Genomic DNA, 15,977 nt, shown 5'->3' with positions numbered 1-15,977 from the left:
TGAATATGTGATCTTGGACCTCTCTTTATTGCCTTACGGTATTGCGGTATTACGGTATTATGGTCAGGTCCCGCGAATGTGGGGATACACTTAGCAAAGACCCTTCGATTAAATCATCATGTCCCTATAAAATAAATCATCGTCCCTCGGATGTTGCCTACGAATATATGACTTTGTCCCTCGATGACCCTTCGTTGTAGCCTACGATTAAATGATGATCGTCCCTTCGAATGCTAAGGTATCCTTACAAATGTTGCCTTCAATGACCAATTGATGACCCTACGATGACCCTTTTACATCCAAAGGGATAAGACTACTTACTTCTCAATAGTAAGGACAGTTTTACCCTCATAAGGATAGGGAATGCCCATAAAGATCTTGGGTAGGTATAACTCCTAAATGCTTGCTCACAGCTTAAACTACTTTTCACACCTCACACTTTTCAAAACCTCTATTAGAAAATCACCACTTGGCATACATTCGTACTAGAATCATTGTCAAGTTATATTTTTCTAAACAGCTTTCAAAATTAAACGAGATAAATACTTTGTATACATTCGTACAAGAATCATTACAAAGTTAAACTCTCTTTTTCAAAACATTTTCTAAACAACTCTCACACACTTTTTCAGACAAGAAAAACATAAGTGATCAAGCAATTAAGAGCCCATGGATAACCATGGATACAAAGGGTGCTAACACCTTCCCTTTGTATAATGTACCTCCCGAACCCAAAATCTAATTAAGGTCTTTCCTGTTCTTTTCCACCTTTCCTTATTGGATAAAAGAAAAGTCGGTGGCGACTCTTGCTAACCGCGACATTTGCTTTCCAAAGCAAAAACACACAAAGTCAGTTCACCGTATGACACCTCCATTCTATTTATTGCAAACATCATTTGTACAAAAACACATATGCACACAAAGAAGGGCTCCCTAGGAGTACCTAGGACACTTTGGATGCTAACACCTTCCCTTTGTGTAACCAACCCCCTTACCTTAAATCTCTAATATTTTATTAGTTTTGATTTAAAAACTTCTTATCTTTTTCAGTTTTATCCGTACTTTTCCCTTTTCCCTTGGAAACAATAAAAGCGTGGTGGACTCTGGTTTTGTTGACGTCTATCTTATCCATAGCTTGATGATAATGAATTTACCGCTACAAAAATTAAGTGGCGACTCTGCTGGGGAACAGTCTCCAGTGGGTTTAGCCTACTTTTTTGTGTGTATATAACTATATATTCCATGTATGTATATTTGTCTGTATGATATAATCTGTTTGTTGTGCTTGGTGATCCCTGAGTGGTGAGATAAGTTCTAACCCGAACTTGAGTACAATTGAGATAGGAGGATGGTATAGTCATGTTCGACTTATGTGGAGTAGTCCTTAACAAGTTTTCTTGAGATCCATCTACTCAGTGGAGACCCTTTTGGAGTTAGGAATGTCACACAAGTTATTTGTGATTAGGCATTACTATCTTAGATTTGGGGTCCGAGAAGCTGAGGATCGTAGAACATTTAACCTCTCTTGGCCTATTTAGGACGTAGTGCAGAGACTGTTCAAGTGTAGACTTGATAACAGTTAATATGCGATACTTCACTCAAACGAGTTTCTCTTTAGAATATTATGGGTTGATGAGTCAGTCATCCTAACCTATAATATCCGATAGATGAAATTAAGACTTTGGGAACCTTTTAGAACATGATCTACAGGTTTTTATCCTTAGTTCATTCCTTTGGGATGGTTTTTACCCAGACTCCATGCTCGTGGCTCACAACAAACCCTTGATTCTTGGTTGATCCAATCAAGTCTTGTCAATATCAATGGAACTTGGGTGTTGATAAGGTGTAAACCATGATCCACCAAAATGGATGATTGATCTTGACAATGACTTGATTCATCCTTTGCCCTTTGTTTGTTTTCCTTGTGTGTGATCCCTTATCCGTATTGTTGCATTCATGCATTCATGCACATCATAACATTCATCACACAAAAATTTCAAGGAACTGAGGTATTATTTGCAAATATTTTCAGACCATGGATTATGGACAAAGGAACATTAAGAAGTACGATTTCAGATGTCCCGACTTGAAAGAGTTAAGGAAGCTAGCATCTTTTGTATTATATCCCTTGGACTTTAAGCAACGTCATGGGAAACTTCTATCTATTTTGTCTGCTGATGTAGTTGAAGGACTTCTGAGTGTGTTGGTTCAGTTTTATGACCCTTTCTACCCTTGCTTCACTTTTCCGGATTATCAGCTTGTGCCTACGTTGGAGGAGTATGCCCATCTTTTAGGAATACCTGTTTCTAACAAAGTACCTTTTATTGGATTAGAAGAGACTCCTAAATCTCATCATATAGATGAAGCTCCTCACTTGAAGAAGTCTGAGATAAAGGCTCATTGGGTGAAGAAACGAGGGTTGTTTGGATTGACTTCTGAGTTCCTCATCAAGGAAGCTATTGCCTTTGCTCAAGCCGGTAGTGTGGATGCTTTTGAATCTATCTTTATGTTGCTTATCTATGGATTAGCTTTGTTCCCTAACATTGACGTTTTTGTTGATGTTAACGCCATCCGAATCTTCTTAATTGGGAATCATGTGCCTACTCTGTTAGGTGATATTTACTTCTCTTTGCATTTAAGGAATTATAAGGGTGGTGGAACTATTGTCTGTTTCATTCCTCTTCTGTACAAGTGATTTATTTTGCACTTGCCTCATACACCTGCTTTTGTGGAGAACAAACAATGTCTAAGGTGGTCTCAGAGACTCATTTCTCTCACTAATGATGATATAGTTTGGTATGATCCTTCTTTGAGCGGTTTGGAGATTATTGATAGTTGTGGTGAATTCTCTAATGCGCCTCTCATTGGTACACAAGAAGGAATTAACTACCACCCTGCTTTGGCTCGTTGTCAACTTGGGTTCCCCTTGAGAGACAAACCTAATAACACTTTGTTAGAAGGTCTTTTATATCAAGAGGGTAAAGATCCCCAACATTATGCTTGGCATAATATGCATAGGAAAGGAAGATTTGAGCTTGGTCCGTGCAATTGTGTAGATTTGGAAGCTTACACTCTTTGGGTAAAGAAGAGAGCTTTGGAGTTGAAGATGCCTTATGCTTGTGAAAGACCTATGTTTGTGGTTGTGGCTGAGCCATTAACACTCCCTAACCAAGATGTAGAGGATTTGGAAGATGCGCTCGCCAAGATGAAACAAGAGAAGGATATGTGGGAAGAGCGTTTCCGTGCTTTGAGCAGAAAGCATGAAGAGTTGCAGATTGAGTCTAAGGATAAGCATGCACTTATTGATCTACTTGAAGATCGAGCAACGAAGAGACAGAGAGAGACCGAGGTTTCGTCTTCCTCTAGTATGCCTCAGTCTTCCGTTTCTTGGAAGAAGATTGCTGATCAGCTTGTCCTCGAGAAGACTCAGATGAAGGCTTCTTTTGAGACCGAGATCCAATGCATTCGAAGGAAGTACGCGCCTACAACCAGATCTTATGACATTGTTGTTAGGGATCCTTAGGATGACTAGTCTCTTTTTCCCTTGTATTTTTCATTTGGTTTCTGAAATTATACTCAGTGTAATCCTTCCAATTATATAAATAAAAGAGATTTTTTATGGTGATATCAAATTGTAGCGGGAAATTCATGATCATCAATCTATTGACAAGCTAGAGATCAATTAACAAGAGTCTCCACCATGCTTTTATCGTTTCCAAGGGAAAAGGGAAAAGTACGAACAAAGCCCAATGAGTAAGAAGTTTTCAACTAAAAACTAATAAAAATCAGAGATCACATGTAAGGGGGTTGGTTACACAGAGGGAATGAGGGGATGTTTACATATGTATTTTGTACAAAGTGATGTTTACAAACAAATAGAATGAGGGGATGAGAAAAGAATTCATTAATTATATTTTTGTGTTTGACAAGACCTTCAGTCTTGTACCTACGTACCAACATAAAAATGAGGGATCAAAACCTCGTAGTTCGTGCTATAAATTTCAAAATGAGTGTATTGCTTTTAACAATATTTAAGTTTGAAAGGCACAAAGGCCTAAAAATGGTTTGAATGAGTTAGTTCTTTTTGGATTTTTTGAAAGTTTAAGTCAAGTATAGTTAAGTTTATTTACAAGTTTGATTTAAGAAAATGAGCTTGAAAATGCATTGGCATAAGGCCAAAGTTTCTATCTTTTTTGCAAAAGTGGTCAAAGTTTAGAACAAAAATAGTTCACACAAAGAAGATTTTGAAAATGGAGGGAGAGATCTTGAAATTAAAGAAATAGGGAGAAGATGAAGAGACTACCCTATGCACAAAATTTAAAAGTTTAGAGTTGAAAAGATTTGACCAAATGGATAGCAATCCAATAGACAAAAATGTCAATAGAAACCCAGAATTCCCTTGGACTTTTAGAATCAAACAACACACAAATGCACAATTATTATTTTAAATAGAAAAGGCATCAAATAAATATGGCCTCATCCAAGCTTATCCATTCCATGATCTTCTTCAGAAATAGCCCATGTAACAAATGAATTCCACAAGTCACAAGTTCAAAATAACAGCTTCACAATGATCATGTTGCTGATGAACTTAGGGAGATCTTGAATGATGTAGCAGATGGAGTTTAAATTATAAGCACTTGGTTCTTCACAAATTTGGCATTGGCCAAGTCCTTTAGCTTAGGAAGGTTGCCTAGATTCTAAGTCATTTGCTCAAGATCAAACCAACAGTCCACTCAATTTTTTTTAGGGTTTTTATGATTATTATGTACATTAATGGTCAAAAACCACACGAACAAACAAAGTATACAAACAGAATATATCACACAATATGGTCCAAATGGACCAGGTGAAAATTGCATTAACATAAACAATTAGAACGATATGTACAATGGCAAATGAAATAAAGTGCTAAAAATAAATTACATTAAGATAAAAACTTGAAATTAAAAGTCAATAGTTAGTAAGTTAGAGGTTAGTTTTGTTTTGCTTTTCATTTCAAGACATTCTTTGGAGAACACTCAACCCACTTACCCCAAGCATGGATCCTTGAACCAAAACATCTTCCAAAGGAAGGAAAGAAGGCTAAGTTTCCACACAATACCATGGAAGAGGGGAGACTTACAATCTCACTAACTAGAATGCTTATGCCTTTTATGTCACAAATTTAGTGCTATGTTAAGAAATCGTAATTGGACTTATGTAGAAGTCACAACTATTTGAGGAAGGGCAATAGACTTTTGGTCTTAATGCATGTTGGAGACATAGTATTACGAACTATGCTCATAGAACATACCACACACAAAAAATATGCAAAATGTGTGGCCTAATCTCACCCATACTCATGTCAATCTTTCAATCAACTAGCATTAGGGCTTTGAGATGTCATAGGCCAAATGGAAATGAATGAATGAAGAAGGGGAATTAGATGAAGAGGGAAGAGGATGAATGAGATCACAAATTAGTCAAAGGAGGACTTTTACCAAATTAATATCATTCATTCATTTTGGGAGATGGAACGTACATTCCATCAATCCCCTATATCCAATGATATTAACTTGACAAGGTCAAATCAACCTTGACCAAGGCCGAACAACAAACAATCAAACTCAATTAAGTCAATACAAATGGTCAACAAAATAAAAATGGCATTTATTCAATTAAAAATAATAAAATAGTGCATTTAATCCAAATATGTTTTGTCCGAATCCTGAAATCTTATCAAAACACCAAAGAAATGACCATGAGATTTATCGTAGGTCAAACAATGTCAAAAGACCTTAGATAAAAAAATTCATAATTTTTGGACATTTAAAAATATTTTTAAGCAATTAAAAACAAATGAAAAATCAATTAATTCATGAAAAATATTAATAATGATCCAAAAAATAATTTTAATTCAGAATATGAAAGAGAAAAATATTTGAATTTTTTTTGTGAAAGTCCCATATTTTTTGGATCAATATTAAATTTAATATGAATTATTGAAGAAAATGCAATTAAAACAAAATATCAGAAATTTAGAAATATGTGGTCCATCATATCTCCCTCATTAATTGAGGTGGCAGAAAACGCGCGTTCCACATGTGTCCTAGTCAACCGCGTGGCACAGATGGTAATCACAAGGGACGATCAAGATTAAAACGTGGAGGATGGATCCTATGGTTCAGAGGTTGTCCAGATCATCGTCGGAGCCAGAGCTTCGGTCATCTTCTCCAGTGGAGCTCACCGGACTGGTCAACATAAACCATCACCAAAAAAAGAAACAAGGACATGATCTTAAAGAGAAAATGGTACTGAGCTCGAACCTAACCTCCAATTACTCCAATTCCAAATATATTGAGAGATATGTGGAATTGAAATCTAAGGTACATGAACTGAGTTGCTTTGATTTGACCTCAAAGCAACTCAATCTTCTTGCTTACATTGGTAGGACTTCAGACAACCAAAGAATCAATGGAATTGAGCAATAAATTGAGAGAATCGGAGAGTTTAAAAATTCTGCAAATTACCTTCAATGGAGGTCTGAACTTGATGGATCTTGAGCTTGCTTGCACTTGGACTCACTCTACTTGCTTGCATGAGAGGAATGGAAAGCTTTAGAAGCAATGGATTCCTGGAGAATTGAATTCCAAAATAGTGGAGATTTAAGCTCAAATTCAAATGAATTTATCAGGTTTATCCTATGAGAGTGAAGGGTTTTCAATGGGGGATCAAAGCTGGCATAATGGTGTCCTTAATTCTGAGCAAATGGAGCTTAATTTATAGAGGAATCAAGTGATATTTGCACACTCACTTCCACTTTCCAAAATTGGCAAAATGATGATGGAATGGTGCACGAGCATGCATAGGACCATAAAATGATAGATGAAAGTCCAAATTTGAAGATCATATGCTTTGAAGTTGGCTTAGATTGCAAGGCAGATGTGCATTGTTGTTTGAAGTTAGATCCATGCCAAATGATATCAGTCTGTTTAAGCCATGCGCAGCCTATGCATTTCTCATCCAAAATGAATGACTTTGAGCTCTTTAGAAAGGTGAGATCAAGAGGAACAAGTTTGATGTTGAACACTTTTTTCTTTGGAGCTTTGAACTTGGAGAAATTTGAGGTGGAAGTTTGGAAAAATTTGACATATCAAATTTTTTCTAAGTGTCAAGCCATATGTCTCAATATTCCATCTTGCTTAACTTTTTATGGGAGCTTCAAATTAGAAAGGTGTCTTCACAAAGTTGTATCTCTCTAAAAGGCCTTCAAAAGGGTCACAAATTTCATGTCATTTGGATTTGAAATGATAGAGTTATACATTTTTGAAGTTTGGAAAAATCACTTGATCAATGGTATAGGTCAAAAGTGACCTATAATGTAGCCTCATATCACATGCTCAAAAAAATTGAATTAGCTCCTACTACAAACATCAAAGTTGTAGTATAAACGTTGAATTTGATTGTGCAACTTGGAAATCTTTGATCTCATAAAAATTGAGCAAGTTATGGCCTTGGGAAGTTGACTTTCAAATTAGGGTTTAGACAAAATGACCTATAAAGTTTCAACATAGAAAATGATTTTCCAAGCAAAACTAGCTCTAGGTATTAACATGGAAGTTGTTTAGAATGTCATTTAGAGTAAGGTCCCTCTTGGAATAATTTTCATATGGTGAAAAGTGTAGGATATAGGGTCTAGGGAGACCCAGTTTTGATCAGATGAACTCATCTGGCCAACCACCATCAACCAACTTGCTAATTTCCAATTATCTTGACTTTATTGGCTCATGGTAGATCATATATGCATAAGATGATGAAATTTGAAGTTTCCCTTGAGGAATTTGATCAATTGGTGAGATAGCTTATTGGAGAAGTTACTTAAGATACCCAGTCAAACTAGGGTTTCCAAGGCAAATCACCCTCAAACTCTTGAAGAAAACTTGATCAATATAACATGTAGTAATCATTGGGACTCATATATGATGCTTATAACCATTCTTGAATTGATTCTTGGTTGTTCTCTTTGTTCATGAGGGTCTCAAACCCTAGATGTGATCAATGGATAATGAGACCATGTCCTTCCTACAAAAAGAGTTAGACAGACACAAAAACATATTTTTGGTATTTTTAGTTAGTAAAAATAATAATAAACAAGTATGATATAACCACAAAGTGCTTAGTGATCTCTCCCAAAACAAACCCAATGAAAGAGGGGTAAGGAGGATGCCAAGATATGATCCCAATGCTAATGCTTATGATGAAATTGTATGAGGGATCTTAGGATCAAATTTGGGGTCTTACAGCTGCCCCTACTTAAGGACATTCTAACTGAGGAGGTGAAGGTTAAAATCTTTGGCTCAACTCAGTAGAATGAGCTTAAATAACAACATAGAGAAACAAATTTTGGTCCCTAAGAGACCTCATGATGCATATGATGTGAATGCAAAAGAAAATGCTCTGCGGGGAAATATTACCACAAAGGAAAAAGAAATTAGAGAGACCGAAAATCCGCAGGAGCATATAATGCATTCCGTAAGGAAAACTCGCTGGGGAGACAGAGACTTTGGGGGGAAAATGAGGTGTGCATAGGCCAGGCTACGACTTAAAACTACTGGGGGACTCGAGGGATTCCACACAAAAATGGAAAGAACTCAGCCGGGGAAATAACAACATCTGCAGGGGATACAAATATGTCAGGATAAAACTGAGATACTCGACTCGCGTAGGGAAAAGCAATTTCACTAAGGAAATGCGCACTCAACTCAACTGGGAAGAAATAAACTTCAACACAGGAGGAGCATAAATTTATTATCTACTACCTGTTACTAGGTAAGGAGACAACAAAGATCTGATAGAGAGAACATCCGTCATCGGTTAAGATGAACATATCAAGGATGACTCGCTAAGGATCGCCAGGAGGGAGTACTCATTACCGATTACTGGGTAAGAATAGCCTTGCTGGGGACAAACTGCAGAAAAAATAGGATTTACAACTAGCAGTTACTGGGCAGAAGACCAAGGGTGAGAATATCCATCATCGGTTAAGATGAACATATCAAAGATAGACTCGATAGGGAAGAAAATCCGACATCGGTTAAGGTGAAGATATCAAGGATAGACTTGCCATAGAATGTCAAGGAGGATACCCGTCATCAGTTAAGATGAACATATCAAGGATATACCAACTGATCAAAAGGGTAATTACATCTATTGAAATTTGGATAGAAAATCGTCGGAGAGAGAATCCGTCACCGGTTAGGATGAACATATCAAGGATCAACTCTGCGAGGTGACAAAGTAGGATTTAGAACTACCGGTTACTGGGTAGAAGACCAAATCAAAGAGAAAATCCGTCACCGGTTAGGATGAACATATCAAGGATAGACTTTGAAAAGGGGAACACAAGTAGAAATTACATCTATCAGTTACTAGATAGAATACCAAATAAGAGAAAATCCGTCACTAGTTAAAGTAAACATATCAAGGATAGACTCCGCTCAAGGGAACAATAGGATTTACAACTACCGGTTACTGGGTAGAAGACCACAAGGAGAGGAAAATCCGTCATCTGTTAAGATGAACATATCAAGGATTAACTCTTTGAGGAACAAAATAAGGATTACAACTACCTTTTTACTGGGTAGAATACCAAAGAAGATAAAATATGTCACTGGTTAAAGTGAACATATTAAGGATAGACTCCTGCGGGAGAAAAGAAAGATATGTCACCGGTTAGGATGAACATATCAAGGATATACTTCCAGGGGACTCTAATGGGGAGAGAAAAAAAATGTACTTTTGCCGGGTATTAGGCAAGAAGTAACAAACAACAAACTAAGAAGAATATTACCAGCTACTGGGTAATAGACTCTTAGGGGACCAAAACATCTATCTAGGTAAGATCTAGAAAGAAAACGGTCAATCAAGACTCAACTCCACGAGGATATATCTCAAGGGGAGTAATTCCATCCAGAAAATTTATTGGAGAGGAAACTGAAATAAAAATCATCCACGAGGAAACAAACTCGGGGGGGGGGGGGGGGATAGAGAAAGGTTAAAGTCTTTCTGCTTAAGGGGCTGACACTCTACAATTTGAGGGAGGACAGACACCAAATTTGGTATGGGGATAAGGTACCGCCATAACAGAGAATAAGACTCTCAAGCAAATCAAATATGCAGGATATACACATCATGAAATTATATGATTGTATATGTATATGTATATATGATGATTATGCTGACAAAACGATTACGGAGGATACAGAGGTGTCGCAAAGAAATTGAACCACCGGTACAATCCTCGGTCAATCCACAAAATATGGAGACTATTATCGGAGAACAGAGAGATCAACATCCCAAAAGGCTCAGCCTTAACTGGGGAAAGAGGAAATCTGCTGAGGATAGAACAACATTAACACTATGGGGAATTAGAGGTCAACACCATAAAAATGGGAGACAATCCTACAGAGAAAATAAATCAACCAAAGTTGCTCAAAAACCAGGAGGAAACTCTGACTAGGAGTAAATGCAATCCACTAGGGAAGATCAACCAATCTCTGAAGATCAACCCTGCTGAGGAGATACGAACTTCGCCGGAGATATACAAACTCCGCTGGGGATGGCAAAAACTCTGTTGGGGATGGAGAAAGCAACTCCACTGGGATGTACAAACATTATGGCGACTTTCCTGGGGAAAACAATATGTCACAGAGTATCTGAATCAACCAACTCGGCTGGGGAAACAGAAGTTCCACTGGGAATCAAACACTTCATCGGGGAACTGAATCTATTAGCTGAGGATAACAGCATTCCACTGAGGAAATGAATCAACACTAATGTCTAGGGATACCCGAAGAGTTACTACTTGGGGAACCACAGATGCTTCGCACTTAAGGACTTGTTATTCATTGAAATGCTGTTGATATTACTGTTTACTTGCTTTTATATTTTAAAGAAAACTTGATTTTAATTTAAAAATTTAATTTCAAAATGATCATAATAAAATTTAAAACTATTTGACTAAAGTAAATAAGAGCAAAAACAATTTGGATAAAGGCTCAACTTTATTTAATAGGATGGTAGTCTGTAAATGACAAGACTCCATAGATTTTACAAAGTTGAAAATGGTAATTTACATGGAAAAGGGGTACATTGAATACAAATGATCCTTAATCCTTCTACTAACTCTTAATATCCACTGTGCTTTTGACCGCCGCTGGGATGATGAATTGATGTCAACCCTTGTGCTCAAAAAAGTCTTCAAAATCATTGAAGATCAGCAAAATGCAGTTACTTGCCATAATCCCTAATTTTGGCATAAGTTGCCCCAAGGTGGGGTACTCAACTTATCGGGAAATTCTTTTTGTTTTTATGTCTCTAATTTTTGCGTGGATCGCCCTTTCGGGTTTTCAATCCACCGAGACGCTCATTTTTGCCTAAGCCTCCCTTTCGGGTTTTCAACTTAGCGAGCTGTTCTTTTATTTTTTTAGGCGAAGTATTTCTTGACTGCATCTGCGTTCACCGGACGAGTGAACTCTTCACCATCCATAGTTGTAAGAATCAATACGCCGCTTGAAAAGGCTCTCTTAACAACATATGGGCCTTCATAATTGGGAGTCCATTTTCCTCTGGAATCTAGCTTGAACGTCAAAATCTTCTTAAGCACAAGGTCACGTTCTCTGAACACACGAGGTTTGACCTTCTTATCAAAAGCTTTCTTCATTCTCTGCTGATATAACTGACCATGACACATGACAATCAATCTTTTTTCTTCGATCAAATTCAGCTGATCAAACCTGGTCTGACACCATTCAACTTCAGTCAACTTGGCTTCCATGAGCACACATAATGAAGGAATCTCAACCTCTATGGGGAGCACTGCTTCCATACCATATATGAGAGAGAAAGGGGTTGCCCATGTTGAAGTGCGGATGGATGTACGATACCCATGTAAACCAAATGGGAGCATCTCATGCCAATCCTTGTATGTGACAACCATCTTCTGGATAATCTTCTTGATGTTCTTATTCGCATCTTCAACATCCCCATTCATCTTGGGCCTGTAGGGAGAAGAATTATGATGTGCAATCTTGAAGTCTTTTCTAAGAGCTTCCACCATATTGTTATTCAAGTTCGATCCATTATCAGTAATGATCTTACTTGGCACACCATAACGACATATAATTTGATTCTTGATAAGCCTTACAACAATTTGCTTGGTTACATTTGCATACGATGCCGCTTCAACCCATTTTGTGAAGTAGTCGATTGCCACTAAAATGAAACGATGTCCATTCAAAGCTTTGGGCTCAATCATCCCAATCATATCAATTCCCCACATGGAGAAGGGCCACGGGGAAGAGATAACATTCAATAGTGTCGAAGGAACATGAATCTTATCAGCATATATTTGACACTTGTGGCACTTCTTCACAAATATGCAACAGTCAGATTCCATTGTCAGCCAATAGTAACATGCTCGCAACATCTTCTTCGTCGTTGCATGTTCATTGGAATGAGTACCAAAGGAACCTTCATGCACTTCGGTCATCAACAATTCTGCTTCGTGTCTATCCACGCATTTTAGCAAAACCATGTCGAAGTTTCTCTTGTACAAAATATCACCATTCATAGAAATTACTGGCTAATCTTCTCAAAGTCTTCTTATCTTTCAAAGATGCCCCAGGCGGGTAAATCTGACTTTGGAGGAAACACTTGATGTCGTAATACCATGGCTTCTCGTCTTTGATCTCTTCAACCGTAAACACATGAGCTGACCTATCAAGACACATCACAGACAAATTGGGAACTTCATTCCAATACTTGACTATAATCATTGATGCTAATGTTGCAAGAGCATCTGCCATCCAATTCTCATCTCGAGGGATATGATGAAACTCAACCTTTGTAAAGAAAGTTGAAATCCTCCTCGCATAATCTCTATATGGTATTAAACTGGGTTGATTCATTTCCCATTCTCCTTTGATCTGATTTACAACCAAAGCCGAATCATCTAAGACATCCAAATATTTGATTTTGAGATTCATGGCCTCTTCAAGCCCCATAATGCAAGCTTCATATTCTGCCATGTTGTTTGTACACTTGAAAGTGAGTCTAGCTGTAAATGGTAGATGCGTGCCTTGAGGAGTAATCATCACTGCCCCAATGCCATTTCCATATTGATTAACAGCTCCATCAAATACCATACCCCAACGAGAACCAGGTTATGACCCTTTTTCAAGCAATGGTTCATCATAATCTTTCATTTTCAAGTACAAAATTTCTTCATCGGGAAAGTCATACTGTACTGACTGGTAATCTTCAATTGGTTGGTGAGCCAAATGGTTAGCCAAGATACTACCTTTGATCGCTTTCTGAGATCGGTATTCTATATCATACTCTGATAACAACATCTGTCAACGGGAAATCCTACCAGTTAAAGCAGGCTTCTCAAATATATACTTGATTGGATCCATTTTGGATATCAACCAAGTGGTATGATTCAACATATACTGACGCAGACGCTTAGCAGCCCAAGCCAATGCGCAACAAGTCTTCTCAAGCGTAGAATACCGAGTCTCACAGTCGGTGAACTTCTTACTGAGGTAGTAAACTACAAATTCTTTCTTTCCAGACTCATCTTGTTGACCAAGAACACAACCCATACTATCTTCTAGCACAGTCAAATACATGACCAACGGTCTCTCTTCAACAGGTGGAGACAAAATAGGAGGTTCAAGCAGATATTCCTTGATATTATCAAATGTTTTTTGGCAATCTTCGGTCCAATCACAAGACTGATCTTTCCGAAGAAGCTTGAATATAGGCGCACATGTGGCAGTCATGTGGGAAATGAATCTGGAAATATAATTCAAGTGGCCGAGAAAACCTCTGACTTGCTTCTTAGTTTTGGACGCAGGCATCTCTTGTATTGCTTTGACCTTGGCAGGATCAACTTCAATACCCTTCTCGCTGACAATAAAGCCCAACAGCTTACCAGAACGAACACCAAAAGTACATTTATTGGGATTCAAGAGGAGTTTATACTTCCTCAAACGCTGGAATAGCTTCAACAAATGCTCAACATGTTCCTCTTCATCAATCAATTTAGCGATCATGTCATCGACATATACTTCAATCTCTTTATGCATCATATCATGAAAAGAGTAGTCATTGCTCTCTGGTAAGTTGCACCAACATTCTTTATACCGAAAGGCATCACTCTATAACAGAATGTTCCCCAGGGTGTAATGAATATGGTCTTCTCCATATCTTTGGGTGCCATCTTGATCTGATTATACCCGGAAAATCCATCCATAAACGAAAAGACTTTGAATTTAGCAGTATTGTCTACCAACATATCAATGTGTGGCAGAGGGAAATCATCTTTCGGACTGGCTTTATTCAAATCTCTATAATTGACACACATGCAGACTTTTCCATCTTTCTTTGGCACATGCACAATATTGGCCACCCATTGCGGATACTCAGCAGTTACAAGGAAACCGACATCAATCTGCTTCTGAACTTCCTCTTTGATTTTCACAGCCATATCAGGATGCATTCTTCTCAACTTCTGCTTGACTGGCAGGCATTCTGGCTTCAACGGCAACTATGCTCCACAATCTCAGAATCCAACCCAGGAAAGTCTTGATAGGACCAAGCAAACACATCTGAATATTCTCGAAGAAGATCAATCAACCCCTTCTTAGCATCTGGACACAGTCGAGACCCAATCTTGACTTCTTTCACATCATCCTCGAAACCCAAGTTGACTAGCTCGATCTGCTCTTCAAATGGCTGAATAATCTTCTCATCTTGCTCAAGAAGACGAGACAATTCCTGACTTACTTCAACATCACTTTCCTCATCGGCCTCAAACACAGGGAAGTCAAAATTTGGAGAAGGAGAAGAATCATTGTATTCAGTGGGGGTTAGGAACCAACCTGCATAATGATTTGATATTTTGATTTTAGAGAAGTGAATTTATGACCAAATATTATGCATATGGACAATTATATTGTTTATTTATGTTTTTTGGTGATTACCATTTTCAGAATAAAGCAAAAAGTAAAAATGAACATCAAAGATGTGGATGAATAAAATTAATTTTATTGATGATCAGTTTCAAAATGCCCAAACAATGTTCACTTCTCCCTTAGGCATAGGAGAAGGATTTTAAAATATAAAAGTAATTACTTAGATCGGTGCAAAATAATAGGAATATCAACGGAAGTCCAATTGTTGCATGTCCCTCCATGCGTGACAAAGTTGGTGCAGTCTTCCTTTTCATTATCCTCTAGCACAACAGCTGGGTGTTGTTCATTGCCATGAATGAACCCTCCTCTACGGAAGCTAAGTTGCATCTCTTCAGATCTAACAGCTAACGAACACTTCTGGAACCCCAAACCAATCCTTCCTTTGTTGTCGGAGACCTCTACCATTCACCCCTACTGATCAACAAGACCTTCTTCAACAATCTTCTGAGCATCTTTCAGAGAGGACATAGGTGCCCCAACTCTCTTCTCAGCAGCAATAGATAAAGCTTGGAACGGAGTTCCAACCTTGTCCTCAACTTCCACATATGAGAAAGATGACAGATGGCTAACCAACAACGCCTTCTCTCCTCCCACAATCACTAGCTTGCCATTCTTGACAAATTTGAGCTTCTGGTGCAGAGTGGAGGTAACAACCCATGCCTCGTGAATCCATGGCCTTCCCAATAAGCAATTGTAGGCCGGGTGGATATCCATTAATTGGAAAGTAATCTGAAAATCACTCGGACCTATCTTGACTGGAAGGTCCACTTCACCAATAACCGTCTTGCGCGAGCCATCAAAGGCTTTGACAATTACCCCACTATACCTCATGGGAGCTCCTTGGTACGATAACTTTGACAATGTTGACTTCGGAAGCACATTGAGTGACGAACCGGTGTCAACTAGCACATTTGAAAAAGCATCTTCTTTGCAGTTCATTGAAATATGCAAAGCCAG

This window comes from Lathyrus oleraceus, chromosome 7, assembly GCF_024323335.1.
Source record: "Lathyrus oleraceus cultivar Zhongwan6 chromosome 7, CAAS_Psat_ZW6_1.0, whole genome shotgun sequence".
NCBI lineage: Eukaryota > Viridiplantae > Streptophyta > Magnoliopsida > Fabales > Fabaceae > Lathyrus > Lathyrus oleraceus.
The sequence above is the reverse complement of the archived record's forward strand: the minus strand, read 5'-3'. Positions refer to the sequence as shown.